The following is a 14314-nucleotide window of genomic DNA, read 5'->3' on the forward strand; positions in this document are numbered from 1 at the left end:
ACAAAATGCCAAATCCAGTCTGAACGTCTGGCTGACTGTGTGATGATCAACAACAACAACAACAACAACAATCATCATCATCATCATCATCCTCCAGTGAGGCACTACCTTGACGTGGTTGTGGGGCTTGTGTACTCTGAGGAAGATGAGAGCTATGCCACTTACTCTCTTATCCCCAGTAGAACCCATAACTTGGGGGAATGGAAATACAAATTCATAAAGAACCATGAAAGAGATGAGATTCAGACCTCACTAATTAGCTTTGAAGATACCTGCCAAGCTTACACCACTATAAAGCTCAGGAAATGACTCATATATCTCTTGTCTTGAAGACTTGCTTAAGCCAAATATTCACATCTGTGCTGAGGAAAAGGATGAAAACCAATAGTTTAAAAAACATAATATTTATTCATTTGTTTGTTTTTAATTTGTTTATTATTAATGTATTTGACAATCTTTAATTTTCATCTAACTAACAAACTTCACGTATTTATTTCCTTCAGTTTTAATAAACATAAGTTGTCAAGTAAATCCAAAGGAAGAACATATAACCAATAATAATGGATAATTAGACATTACCAGCCTAAGAAACAATTTCACAATCATTCCCCTGATTTTGCCATTAGATGTTCCTTAGTGTTTAGATCTGGTCTCAGGATGATAATGTAGCACTTGGGGAAAAAAATGCAGCTCAATAGTCCAGCACCAGAGGCCAAGATGGAGAAGACCTGCACGGCCACCATGTATTTTCCCTTAGTACTCAGGTAGGTAGGGAGGAAGGAGACCCAGACACTGCAGAAGACCAGCATGCTGAAAGTGATCAGCTTGGCTTCATTGAAACCTCCAGGAAGATTCCTGGCCAGGAAAGCCACAGTGAAGCAAATTGCAGCAAGGAAGCCCATGTAGCCAAGGACAATATAAAACATGATGACAGAGCCTTCGTTGCATTAAAGGATAATCTCTCCAGGCTGGGAGTGCAGATCAGAGTCAGGAAATGGGGGAGAAGCTCCCAACCACATGGCACAGATGAGAATCTGGACAGCAGAACAAGAAAGGATGATGGAGTTGGCCAAGCTCTTCCCCAACCATCTTTTCACTTTATTGCCTGGCTTTGAGGCTAGGAATGCCAGCACTACTGTGATCGTTTTGGCCAACACAGAGGACACAGCTACTGAGAAGACAATGCTGAACACCGTTTGTCGGAGAAGGCAGGTGGCTTTCCTTGGTCGGCCAATGAAGAAAAAGGAGGATAAGAAGCAAAGCAGAAGGGAGACCAGGAGGATGTAGGAGAGGTCGCGGTTGTTGGCTTTGACAATAGGAGTTTCAAGGTATTTAATAAATATGAATAAAACAAAGCCTGTGATTAGGAACAAGAGAAGAGCAAAGGAGATGAGGATGATGCTGAGATGTTCTTCATAGGAAAGGAAGGTTATTCTTTTAGAGATACACTGGATTCGGTTCTCGGTTGGATATTGATCATCTGGGCAGTTGTTGCATTTTGTGGTATCTGAGAAAAGAAAGTAATATTTCTTTTACAGTCTTTCAAATTTCAAGAAAAACTTTGGATAAGATGTGATATAAAGAGAACAGAAAAGCCTCAGTAAATGGAATATACTTACACAACAAGAGCCAAAAAAAAATACCCAATACATACAACTATAAAAAGAACAAGAACAATATAAATTCAAAAGAAAATCTATCTGGTGCTGCATCCTCCTTTCTCTGAAGTAATCCACCAGATTCGTATCCTGCACTGACCTTATTTTATCTCAAATAGTTGGGAGAAGTAGCATGTGTTCAGAGGTTTAAGAGGATGGGGACCTATTCAATTTCAAGCGGAAATGGATCCTATAAGGCAGAAAAGGAAGGCTTCTGATGATGCATAAAGTGGGAATCCTTTAAGGGAACAGACCGTTTGCATGCCAATTATTATATGCAGATGCCCTAGTTTTGTTTAATGGAGGCTTTGAAAGGTGAATTTAGTTGCACCTGGAAAGAAACTGTGATTCTGTGCAGCCTGCACAGTTGGGGTGTCCTATGGAAGAACACATGGAAACTCAACACTGTGCATGCCTTTGCATTTTGGACTATTTGTAAATTCCAAGTGAATCCTGAATCCTCTATTTGGTTTTCATTGTTCCTTTAACTCAACATCTCTACCTCTATTATTCCTCCCAATTAGATATTGCAGCTTATAAGGATATATGATCTTACTAAAGATTAACTAATTAAATGAATGATTGATCGATGCATCTATCAGCCTGTAATGTAAAGTTGGTTTAGGTAAACAAATCCCATTGATCTAAAATCATTCCTCAAGTTACAAAGAACACAGATATTTCTAAGAAAGATAAATATGGACAGAAACCTCCAAACTGGGAAATGAAAGAGAGATTTCCCATGCAATCCACAACATCCTTCTTTCTACCTCACCCTTCAAGATATTTTTCTTATAAATCCCATTTAGGGAAGAAATGGGACACTATTAAAATTGAGAAATAAACAATCAACCTTACATGTGTTTTTAACATGCATATTGATCAAAGTTTCCCTGTGGTGTCACCCACCTTCCTGAGTGGAGATGGTCCCCTTTGGACAAGGAATGCAGTCGTAGCAGCAAAATGGCTCTCCTTCTCGAGCCTTCTTGACAAATCCAGGAAGGCATTTTTCCACACATTTAGACTGAGGCAGAGACTAAACAGAAAAAGAAGAAATGCCAAAGAAAATATGTCAGGACTCACCATCCATGTAAGATGGAGGTAGACATGAACATCAGCCAAGTCGTCTCTGGACTTCATGTAGGCAAATATGAAATCTCTGACACCTTCCAAATGGTTGCAGGAGATACAATTGTAGGCAGATGCTTCATTCAGTTCCTCCCTTTTTCTTCTGATTTATCAGACTACAATAAAGTAGCTTTCTACTTAACAAAGTCTGGACAGATGAAACTGAGAAAAGATTTAACCATTAAGTGGCAACCGGTGGGTTCCTCCTCATAGTGGAATTAACATGCATTCCTTCATTCTTCATACATGCTTTATTTTAAAATATAATATCTAAAATACTAAATTTTAGAGTAAACTATATTGTAAAATTTTATTTTCATTTCATTACATTTAATGAAATAGAATAAATAAATAAATGAAGATGAAGAAGAAACTTCTGACCAGTAGGATCTGGAAAGGTTTCTTCTGGAGTGCAGAAAACATTGCAAAGCTGCTTCCCTTTGAAAGCAGTCCAAAATTATCTCCCAGTTAAGATAAAATGGGAAATTCCCTTACAGATTGTCAACCTTAAAGATATTGTTCATTCATATATATATTTGTTCAGTTTATATGGCTGCCATGCTGGTGAACTAAAACTAAAACTGGCTGACTAGTTTCTAAAACTATAGTGAGGTGAGATGGAGGTGAGGTCATGAGAACGTGTCCTTCAAAAAGGGTGAGTCAGGGATCTTTTGGTGCACCACAAGGGTCATGAGTGTGAGCCATGTGTGGGAAATGGATACTCAACACAAAGTCCTTTCTGTTGAAAGAATACAATTAGATGACACAATCTGTCAGGGAAATACACACTCATATTTATTATTAATTTGATTTGTAGCCTCTCAATGTGTCCTAAGGCAGCTAACAATCAAGATAAACAATTGCATTCAAGGTATTTTCAGATGCACTCTTACAAGCCAGTGCCAAAATCTCAGTAATATTTCCCTCAAAATTGTCCCTTATTATTTGTGATATCAAGATTTATTTGCAGCAAAGCGATGTTTCAAGTACTTCAGTTTTAAAACCATTATCAATACTGAGATGGGCAGCAAATAAATTTAATTAGTCAATCCATAAATGAGCTCACATCATATCAGTCATTTTTATTTCATGTGAACCTCCTTCCTAAATTCCACTATCCCATTAGTGTTAAAGAGAGGCAGCTATAAGCAAGATCTCAGGTGATTAAAAACATCTCAGACTGTGGGCCTGCAATTTTGGGAGACCCCTATCTCCAATCAAGGCAAGATGAAGCTTATTTAACAATTGGAACAACAGGATCTTCATCCAGTCTTGATTCCATTTCATTGGATTCAGTCCAAATCTGAACTCAGGGACTGGTCAACAGAATTGCCTTCACCTTTGATATGTGAAGGCAAAAAACTAGTGAACCTGAAGCTATTAACACCAAAATCTCCAGCATATGAGGCCCTGTCTCACCAGTGTTATGGTGGTACTAAACTGCCAAAGGGACACTAAAAGGCAGTGATTTGTGTCCTAAATAATAATCACCCCATCTCTCATTTTGGATCAGCTTACAACAGGGTTCAACATGACAGCATCAGAAGGGAAACCTTGGTCAATAGAACTGAAGCATGCTTATCTGCCTAAGAAAATTATAGAAGTTTTACTCCACTCATTAAATTCTCAGTGAAGGTTATCCACTTTTTTGACTGGTTTAGCCCACTTGAAACAGCTTTGGAAAAAAGAGAAAATATACCAATATTTTCCCCACCTTGTTGAGCAACTTTAAATGTGACAAAGCATCTTGGTTGATTGTAAGTCTTTGTCTTTCAAAACTCCCCATTCGCTTGTTGATGGGATCCTCCTCGGGGAGAACTAACCTACTAATGATCGTCAGGTCTGCTGCTACGTCTCCATTTTGATCCAAGTACACTTTCAGCAGGGAAAGATTGTACAATTCCCTCTTCTTTAGAAATGGATGGAACTAGAATGAAAACATCCAGGAATTTAAAAGTAGAAATCTTGGTTTCTTATCTCTTATCACTTTTTATGTTTGAATCTTTCTTCTATGATTGTTTTACTTGCAAATATTGCGAGATGGGAGAACAAGTGTTACCATTATCTTCACAACTGAAGTACAAAGATTCAGCAATATTCCTAAATCATGTAGTATACTGATAATATGTATATTGACAAAAATGGTCAGTCATATATAACAATGTAGCAAAGGTCACCAATCAAGTAAACAAAATACACAAATAACGAGAGTATTCATAAACTCCTTGAAAACAATAGGGTGATTACCGGAAAGCAAGGATTTGTTAAGAAGAAAGTTGCAAGGCTAATCTTCATTCAGGTAGCGGAGATAGGAAAAATGACCAGATGAAGTAATTCTACTTTATTGTAAGAGTATATTAACAAAATCTTGCAGTATGAAAGTACAACTCTTTCACCATCTCTTTGGACAGTCAAAAAATTTAGGGAGGACTTTTTCTGAGTTTCTTTCTCTGCCTGTTATGCAGCTGTGGGTTGCCCCCCCCCAAACCACCTTATCTTATCCTTCCCTACATCTATTTCTCTGGTCCTCCGAACTCATTCACACATATGTTATACTTCCTTAACAGATTGTGTGAATGCTGGTGGTATAAGTTGTTTTTAGCAAAGAATGAACAAAATGCTTCATGATGTGATGAATGGGGATCTAGTCAATTGAGTGCTGGATAGTATGAGATAATTAAGTGAATACAACTGTCTCAAAAATTGTACTCAAATAAATATTAATATTACTGATATAATTGGGGAGTTACAAAAAACAATTAGACTTGGTTGTTGACTCAGTTCCCCAGTCTGAGGTCATCTGCCTCACCTCACCAAGGAGGAGATGCCTGGGAACATCTTACTGCAGTTTCCGTCTGGAGTTCTCTCAACCTCTTTGCACCTCTGGATTGGCTCCTATGGACTGGGCAGTTGGGAGGGCTTTTGAACAATGGGGTTTAGCCTAACAATTTCACCTTCAGAACTTCAGATTCTGCCTGCCTTCTCTTGCTGTCACTGACTCTCAATAAAAGTTCCTTTTGAAATGATGCCAGTTTCAAGAGTTTTGTTTTCCTGAGAGATTCAGCTGAGGCAGGGCCTTACAGCTTCCAGAAAATAAAAATATCATTTTGTGTTAGAGAGAGGTGCATGAGTAAAATTCAGTAGGAAACTAACTAATTGTTAGCATCCAGGACTTGGTACACGATTGTATGAATGTAATGAATGGCAGCTATAATCTGTATTAATATTTCATTTGTAGTTTTTCTAACATTATTCTATGTGTAGAATGGTTACTGATTATAATATAGTAGTAGTAATACGTTAATGTTATGATAATAACCCTATTATTAATTTGTCGATAATGTCATTAATGATCCAGTGGAATGATACCAGGTCCTCTTGCAGGCACCACACTTGGAGGAGACATTGCATAAAATTTCCATCAGCTTTAGTCAAGGACAAAGAAGAGGAGGAAGAGATCAAAGGAGCTGCTTTAAGTCTTGAGGAAAGACATCAAGCAGAAGAGCCATGTTGGAATAGAATAGAATAGAATAGGATAGGATAGGATAGGATAGGATAGGATAGGATGGGATGGGATGGGATGGGATGGGAGGGGAGGGGAGGGGAGGGGAGGGAAGGGAAGGGAAGGGAAGGGAAGAGAAGAGAAGAGAAGAGAAGAGAGCTGGAAGGGACCTTGGAGGTCTTCTAGTCCAGCCCCCTGCTCAAGCAGGAGAACCTATACAATCTCAGACAAGAGACTGTCTAGTCTCTTCATAAAAATCTCCAGTAATGGAGCCCCCACAATTTCTGAAGGCAAGCTGTTCCAGTGGTTAATTGTCCTCACTGTTAGGAAGTTTCTCCTTCATTCCAGGTTGCTTCTCTCTTTGATCGGTTTCCAACCATTGTTTCTTGTCCTAGTTTACAGGAGCTTCAAATCAGAAAATGTTGGGGAACTTTTTTTCGAATATATAAAAGGTTTTGGTTGTTGAAGGGAGGATGCAGCACTCTTCTGATAAGTAGGAGATGTTGTACAGATGTTTAAGATCTTAAACAACTAAGCCCAGAGAGCACAAAAGACCCTCAAAAGGAATTTAGTTTGATGGATCCTTGCTGGGACCCCATACCTTCCACGGCTGAAGCCTTGGAGTCCCCAAACTCTCTTCACCCTTCTTCCTTCTCCTCTGGGGTTTGGATACAGCACTTAAGGTATGGGCCAGAATCTTTATGACACTGTAGGTATAGCCATCATTTGGGATCTGCATCCTATTCTTTTTCTCTTGGGTCTCCACTGGTGCTTTCTGGGTGCATCTTCTCCGGCCTTTGAGTGAAAAGGTGTGTTTTGAAACAGAACAGTGAAAATACTCAGCTTGAAATTCACTTTCCACAAAGAAAGGTGATTTATAGATATTATCATTTTTCCAACTCTTTTTCCACTGAAAGGGAAAGCTCCAAATACTATGGACGTGCTTGAGATGCCTATCCTTTTTCTCTAAAAATATTCCAACCACTGTCATGATCCAGACTTTCCCTTCAATGGGTCCTGGCAAACCTTCAAGTGCTGAATGGAAGGGAAGAATCCTGTCTGAAATGGAATCATATTCAATGAAGTGAACAAAGATGTTGACTTGTCTCCACTTAGAGAGGGCATCCCTTAGGAATGTGGTATGTCCAGTTGTTGAGAATCGTGATATAACAACACAAATTCTATTCTTGACAAGCATAGGAGTAAAAGTCCTCATGAAATTCTCTCCCTTCTCCGTGTCTGTTGCAAAGAGACCAATCAGGGTCCATCCAAAATGAAGGAGCAGTTGGACAATTGCTTGGTACGTGATCCCTTCTTTGGGGAACATCGGATGGAAAAAAGGGAATTGACTTTTATCACTCAGAGCCTCTGAAACAATTCTATCACTGACCTGAAAAAAACAATTCTCTGTTATATTTGGGCTCCTACCAAGTCCCAATTTTTAGCTTTTAATAACTCCAATATTTTTTCTCATGCACATATTAGAATATTTTCTGTTGATTAGTCATTAGGCCACATCAAGATACAAAATTATAAAATACAGAACATTAACAAGACTGCATGTAAAAACAGAATATAAAAAATAAGTAAAATAGAATAAGTATAAAGAATGAAAACAGTATTTCTTTATAACCCAAGAATTTGCCACAATCAGACCTAATTTCCCTCTGAAAAGTGCTTTATTATATATAATTTTTGAATTCTGAGCATAGAGTAAATACATTTTTCTAAATATTAGGATTCCAATAGACTGTTTCTCTAAATTGCAATCCAAGATATTGATCTTCCTCTTTCTTAAATAATTGTCATTCAAAATAATGAAGGTCTGGAGCTTAATCATAATCATAATCATAATAATAATAATGGAAGGGACCTTGGAGGTCATCTAGTCCAACCCCCTGCTCAGGCAGGAAACCCTATACCATTTCAGACAAATGGATGCCCAGTCTCTTCTTAAAAACTTCCAGTGTTGGAGCATTCAAAGTTTCTGGAGGCAGGTTGTTCCACTGGTTAATTGTTCTAACTATCAGGAAGTTTCTCCTTAGTTCTAGGTTGCTTCTCTCCTTGATTAGTTTCCATCCGTTGCTTCTTGTCCTGCCTTGAGGCGCTTTGGAGAATAGCTTGACTCCCTCTTCTTTGTGGCAGCCCCTGAGATATTGGAACACTGCTATGATGTGCCCTCTCATCCTTCTCTTCATTAAACTAGACACACCCAATTCCAGCAGCTTTTCCTTATATGTTTTAGCCTCCAGTCCCCTAATCCTCTTTGTTGCTCTTCTCTGTGCTCTTTCTAGAGTCTCAACATCTTTTTTACATCATGGTGACCAAAACTGGATGCAGTATTCCAAGTGTGGCCTTACCAAGGCCTTGTAAAGTGGTATTAATACTTCACGTGATCTTGATTCTATCCCTCTGTTAATGCAGCCTGGCTCAGTGTTGGCTTTTTTGGCAGCTGCACCACAGTGCAGGCTCATATTTAAGTGATTATGCATGTCCAAGATCCCTCATACAGTTACTACTATTGAGCAAGGTACCACCTATACTATACCTCTACATTTGGTTTTTCTTGCCTAAATGTAGAGCCTTACTTTTTTCACCATGGAATTTCATTTTGTTAAATAGCGCCCAGTGTTCAAGTCTGTCCAGGTCCTCCTGTATCTTAAGCGTGTCTTCTGGAGTGTTGGCTATTCCAGCCAACTTGGTGTCATCTGAAAATTTGATGAGTTCCCCATCGATCCCCTCGTCCAAATCGTTGATAAAGATGTTGAAGAGCACTGGGTCTAGAACAGAGCCCTGGGGCACCCTACTACACACTTCCCTCCATGTAAATGCAGTTCCAATGATGACCACACGATGAGTACGGACGGTCAGCCAGCTATGAATCCATCTGGTGGTGATGCTGTCTAACCCACATTTTTCGATCTTATTGAGTAGTAGGTTGTGATCTACTTTATCAAATGCCTTACTGAAGTCCAAGTAAATTATATCCACAGCACTCCTCTGATCCACTAATTTTGTCACTTGGTCAAAGAATGCAATAAGATTTGTCTGGCATGATCTGTTTGTGACAAACCCATGTTGGCTTTTGGTAATGACTTTGTTTGCCTGTAGGTGTTTGCTGATTCGTTGTTTGATTATCTTTTCCAGAATCTTTCCAGGTATTGAGGTCAGGCTGATAGGTCTGTAATTTCCTGGGTCCATTTTTTTCCTTTTTTATAGATGGGAACTACATCAGCTCTTTTCCAGTCCTCTGGTAATTCCCCTGTGCTCCAGGATCTTTGAAAAATATAGTTCAGTGGTTCTGAGATCACATCTGCCAGTTCCTTGAGAACCTTGGGGTGTAATCCATCTGGTCCTGGTGATTTGAACTCATCTAGGCTGGACAGGTGCTCACTTACTTACTTTCTTGATTATCTTAACTTGTGTTTCTATTCTGTTTTTTATGGCACTGTTTTTGATAGGTTGGTCTGTTTTTCCCCATTGTGTAAAGACAGATGTGAAAAATGAGTTAAGTAGTTCTGTTTTCTCCCTATTGCTTGTCACCTTCTTGCCACTTTCACCCACTAATGGACCAATCATTTCCTTCACTATTAGAACATTTCCTGTTGATTAGTCATTAGGCCATATCAAGATACAGAATATAAAACACAGAACATCAACAAGACTACATATAAAAACAGAATTTAGAAAAAAAGTACAATAGAATAAGCATAAAGAATGAAAATAGTATTTCTTTATAACCCCAGAATTTACTATTAACAGACCATAATTTCCTTCCAAAAAAGTTTTATTATATATATATATATATGAATTCTGAGCACAGAGGAAATACATTTTTTTAATATTAGGATCCAAATAGATTGTTTTTCTAAAGTGCAATCCAAGATATTGATCTCCCTCTTTCTTAAATAATTGTCAATCAAAATAAGAGATGTATTACATCTTCTATTTCTGGAGCTCCACAAATACAAGTATATTCATTGTAAGGAGTTTGGAAGATTGAACTCAATACTTGGAAGGTACATTGTTAGCAGCTGATGCCTTTCAGTGTGCCAGCCTAACTCTCTATTTTGACCATCTTGGATTCTTTGTGCAGCATTTTTTTAGGTTTTTCTCGAGTGGCAAAAAAGACAGGGAGACGACAGTTCCCAATATAACATCAGGAGTGTTTTAAATGAAATTTGTTTGTTCTAATAGCGTTTGAGGACACTTATCAGTTTCCCTACCAATAATATTATTAAATTATATGCCCCAATTTCATAAATTGTATAAATTCCCAATTCTGCTTTAAGAGCAGGAGCTGAAGTCCTTTCATCCACCCTCAAGATACTTCTCAGATTTTATGATCGGATTTGCTATAGTAGTAATATAAATTAAATCACAAAGTTCAGCTCAATATAAGTGCATAAAGGTAACATTGGTATTTTGTATTTAATAATTCAGTCTAAGGAAGCAGCATAGCTATGATTTTTTAAAAAGAAATTAACATGCATTCACTTGTGCCTTCTAAATGAGCTCCTTTGATGTTTAGGGAGCCCAGATTGAGTCCCAGAGAAAAGTTCCCCCAGGTAAGGAAAGGTGTGAACTTGCTCTGTTGCCTCCTCATCGATTAGCCCTATATGGCAATGCTGTCATTTTCCAAAAACCATAACTTTTGACTTTGACTCATCCATAATCAGATAATTATTATGAGAATAGGAGCCATGTCCTCCAGACAACACATGCAACCCAAATGTCATTTTGGCAACACCTTTGCCTTACCTTTTGGTACATATCAATCCTACTTCTTATGGCTCCATTGAGCCCCAAACACACTCTCAAACAAATGAACAAAAATGGGATGGAAGGGACCATGGAGGTTTTCTACTCAAACCCCCAGCCCATAGCAAGAGATCCTATACCAATCCAGACAAAATGAATGTCCAGCCTCTTTTTGAAAATCTCCATTAATGGAGCACCCACAACTTCATGAGGCAAGACGTCCACTGATTAATTGTTCTCACTGTCAGGGCTTGTAGAAAGGGCTTTGAGCAGGGTCAACATCCTGAGCTCCATTTGAGGGGCAGTCAATTTCTTCCATAATATTTCTTTGTTTACTGTGTCAAATGCTATAAAGGCAGCAAACCATTATTTCCTGTGACTGATATTTTTATAGTTAGATGGTTCAAGACAAAAGAATTGTCAAGAGTGGGTCACATCTGCCTAAAGACTGCTGGTTCTTTCACAAGGAATGCACTTTTCATCCACCTATTATCAATTCTTTTCAAGTGACGTTTGCATATATTTTAGTCACAATATCTGTTAGAGAAATGGGCCTGGAATTGCTAGAGGACTTTTTCATCCCGTTTTTATACATAGGAATCACAATTGCCATCTTTGACCCAAATGGATATGGCAGATATTATTTATATGTGTAAATTTATCTGTCAATGGAGGGTCCCACCAGTAGGGATATTTCTTGAATTGTTCAGCTGGTAGAAAATCCTCTCCAGAGGCTTTATTGCTCTTCAAAGCTTTTATGATGAATTATACCATGAGAATTTTAGGGCAAAAAATAGTTGATACATTGTCTAACATATAGTTGATACATTGTCTAACATAACATGTAGATTTTTAATAAAGTGGTTGGTTAATGTTAGTGGCCCCTAAAGGTTCATAATACATATATGTATTATCATCAGTAGGAGAGGTAATCCCATAGGACTCTGTTTAAAAATCTGAGATTTGGTCATGATTGAAGATATCATTATTTTGGCTAAGACCATATAAAAATGTGAGTTTTCCATCAGTACTACACATTCCTATTGTACAGAAGATCCTTTGATTGGACACAGAGTTTCTCCTTGCCTTCACGAGTGTGTAGCAGAAGCCTCTGCTGGAATTGGTTATGTCTAGTTTAATGAAAAGAAAGACGAGGGGGGACGTGATATCAGTCTTCCAATATCTCAGGGGCTCCACAAAGAAGAGGGAGTCAAGCTATTCTCCAAGGCACCTGAAGGCAGGACAAGAAGCAACGGATGGAAACTAATCAAGGAGAGAAGCAACCTAGAACTAAGGAGAAACTTCCTGACAGTGAGAACAATTAACCAGTGAAACAACCTGCCTCCAGAAGTGGTGAATGCTCCAACACTGGAAATTTTTAAGAAGAGACTGGACAGTCTGAAATGATTTAGGGTTTCCTGCCTGAGCAGGGGGTTGGACCAGATGACCTTCAAGATCCCTTCCAACTTTATTATTATTATTATTATTTATAATACTTACAAATGCCATGGTGAAAAATTTATTTGCAGCAGAACCAGTTCTTCAACACTCTGATCCTGAGGAACCTTTCAACATTCATGCTAGTGAAGTTGCACTTGGCACAGTCCTCCAACAAAAATACCTTAGGGGGGATTTGCAGCCCTGCGCTTACACTTCACAACATCTTTCGGAAACAGAGATAGATGGGCTCTTTGGGAGAAAGAGGCTTTTGTAGTGAGATGGGCGTTATTAAATTGGCGCCATTTCTTGGAAGGGAGTAAAGTGCCTTTAGAAGTATAGACTCATCATTATTATTATTCAAAATTATCTTAAATTCCATAGAGAAGACACAGTTGGATCTATTGCTTACACACAAACACCCCACTCACTTTACAGAGAGGGAGGGACCAACACAAACCTGTGGGACTTTGTAGATGCCTGCTAATGTTGACATCTGGATGGAGATGTCTGTGTCAGCTCCATCAACAACAGCCAAAAGCTTGTCCTTCCTTCCACAGCTGTAGTTGGGAACATTGGCTTCTCCAGTAGAGAGCATGTCCAGCAAGGCATCTGAAGTGCCGAGAGTGTTATCATAGTTGTCATGGATGTTGTAGCCGAGTGTGAGATTGTGCAGGAGCTGGGGATTCTCCCTCACCAGTTCAATATTGAAAATCATGCGAAGTATATTTTCCTTTCCATAGGATAAACTAGTGTAAAACAATGATCATGTTAATATTAGCATCATCAACAGCAACAATAATAATACTTTTTCTCCATTTAATCGTCTTTTTTCTCTACAAAGTAGCTGAAACATAAGACAATATTGATCCAAAATTAAAGGCATCAATCACCCTTTAATATTGTTAGTGTTCAGGATGGGGATAGTCCTCAAAAAGGTTTAAGAAATTAGAAATATACAATTATTTTTAGCAGTACTAATATTCATAGCCCAGAATAATTCAATCATTAAAGAAGAACCACCATTAAAGGAAGGAGATTTTTGATAAGTGACCCAGAGAAGCTGTTCTAAAACCAAGTCATCTTCTATTCCTTTAAAAATCAGATATTGCATATCAATCGGTTATAAAAATATGGAAATTGTTGGGCAGAGGAAATTAGAACCATTTCGATTATTACTTTCAACCAAAATCAGTATTCTAGTCATGAATTTAGGACTGAATAGAGAGAGGAAAATAATGTGGACTTCTTTCCGGTTTCATTTGCCTCATGTTTCTACTCTCAGAAAATAAGGCAAAAGGGAGAGGCTGTGTTAATCAAATGGATTCAAAAAATTTGTCAGATCCTACAATATAAGAGTAAGTAAAAAAGAAGAAGAAGAAAAGAAGAGTGTTAGAACTGCAAATGAAAGGAATGAAACTCCATTGCATGACTTACAACTGAATCTGACTAGAAGGAGCCATGTTGAAAGGTAATGTGGCAGGTGTTATTCCTGATGCAGTGGTGACTATACCAATGAGAAGATCTCCTGGTCTGTAATAGCTCCATGGCTTTTCTCCATCCTGGTTGTCCAAATTCAGTGGGCATTTCATCCTCAGCTTCCCAGAGAGTGGCTGGGACAGCAGCAGCATCAGAAGCAAAAGCAGAAGCAGAAACAGGAGGTCCATAATTCATGGGGTGGAATCAATCTCCTTCCTCTTTCTAAAAAAAGAATTAGAATTCAAAGCACTCTGACAAGGTGCAATATTCAGTGGCTTTCCTGATTCAAACAGAGAAACCAAGATTCACCTGAAAGAGAGAGAAAATATATTCATGAGCACAGCTCCTG

Source organism: Crotalus tigris, unplaced genomic scaffold (genome assembly GCF_016545835.1).
Source record: "Crotalus tigris isolate CLP2741 ecotype Arizona unplaced genomic scaffold, ASM1654583v1 scf7180000017910.318528, whole genome shotgun sequence".
Taxonomy (NCBI): domain Eukaryota; kingdom Metazoa; phylum Chordata; class Lepidosauria; order Squamata; family Viperidae; genus Crotalus; species Crotalus tigris.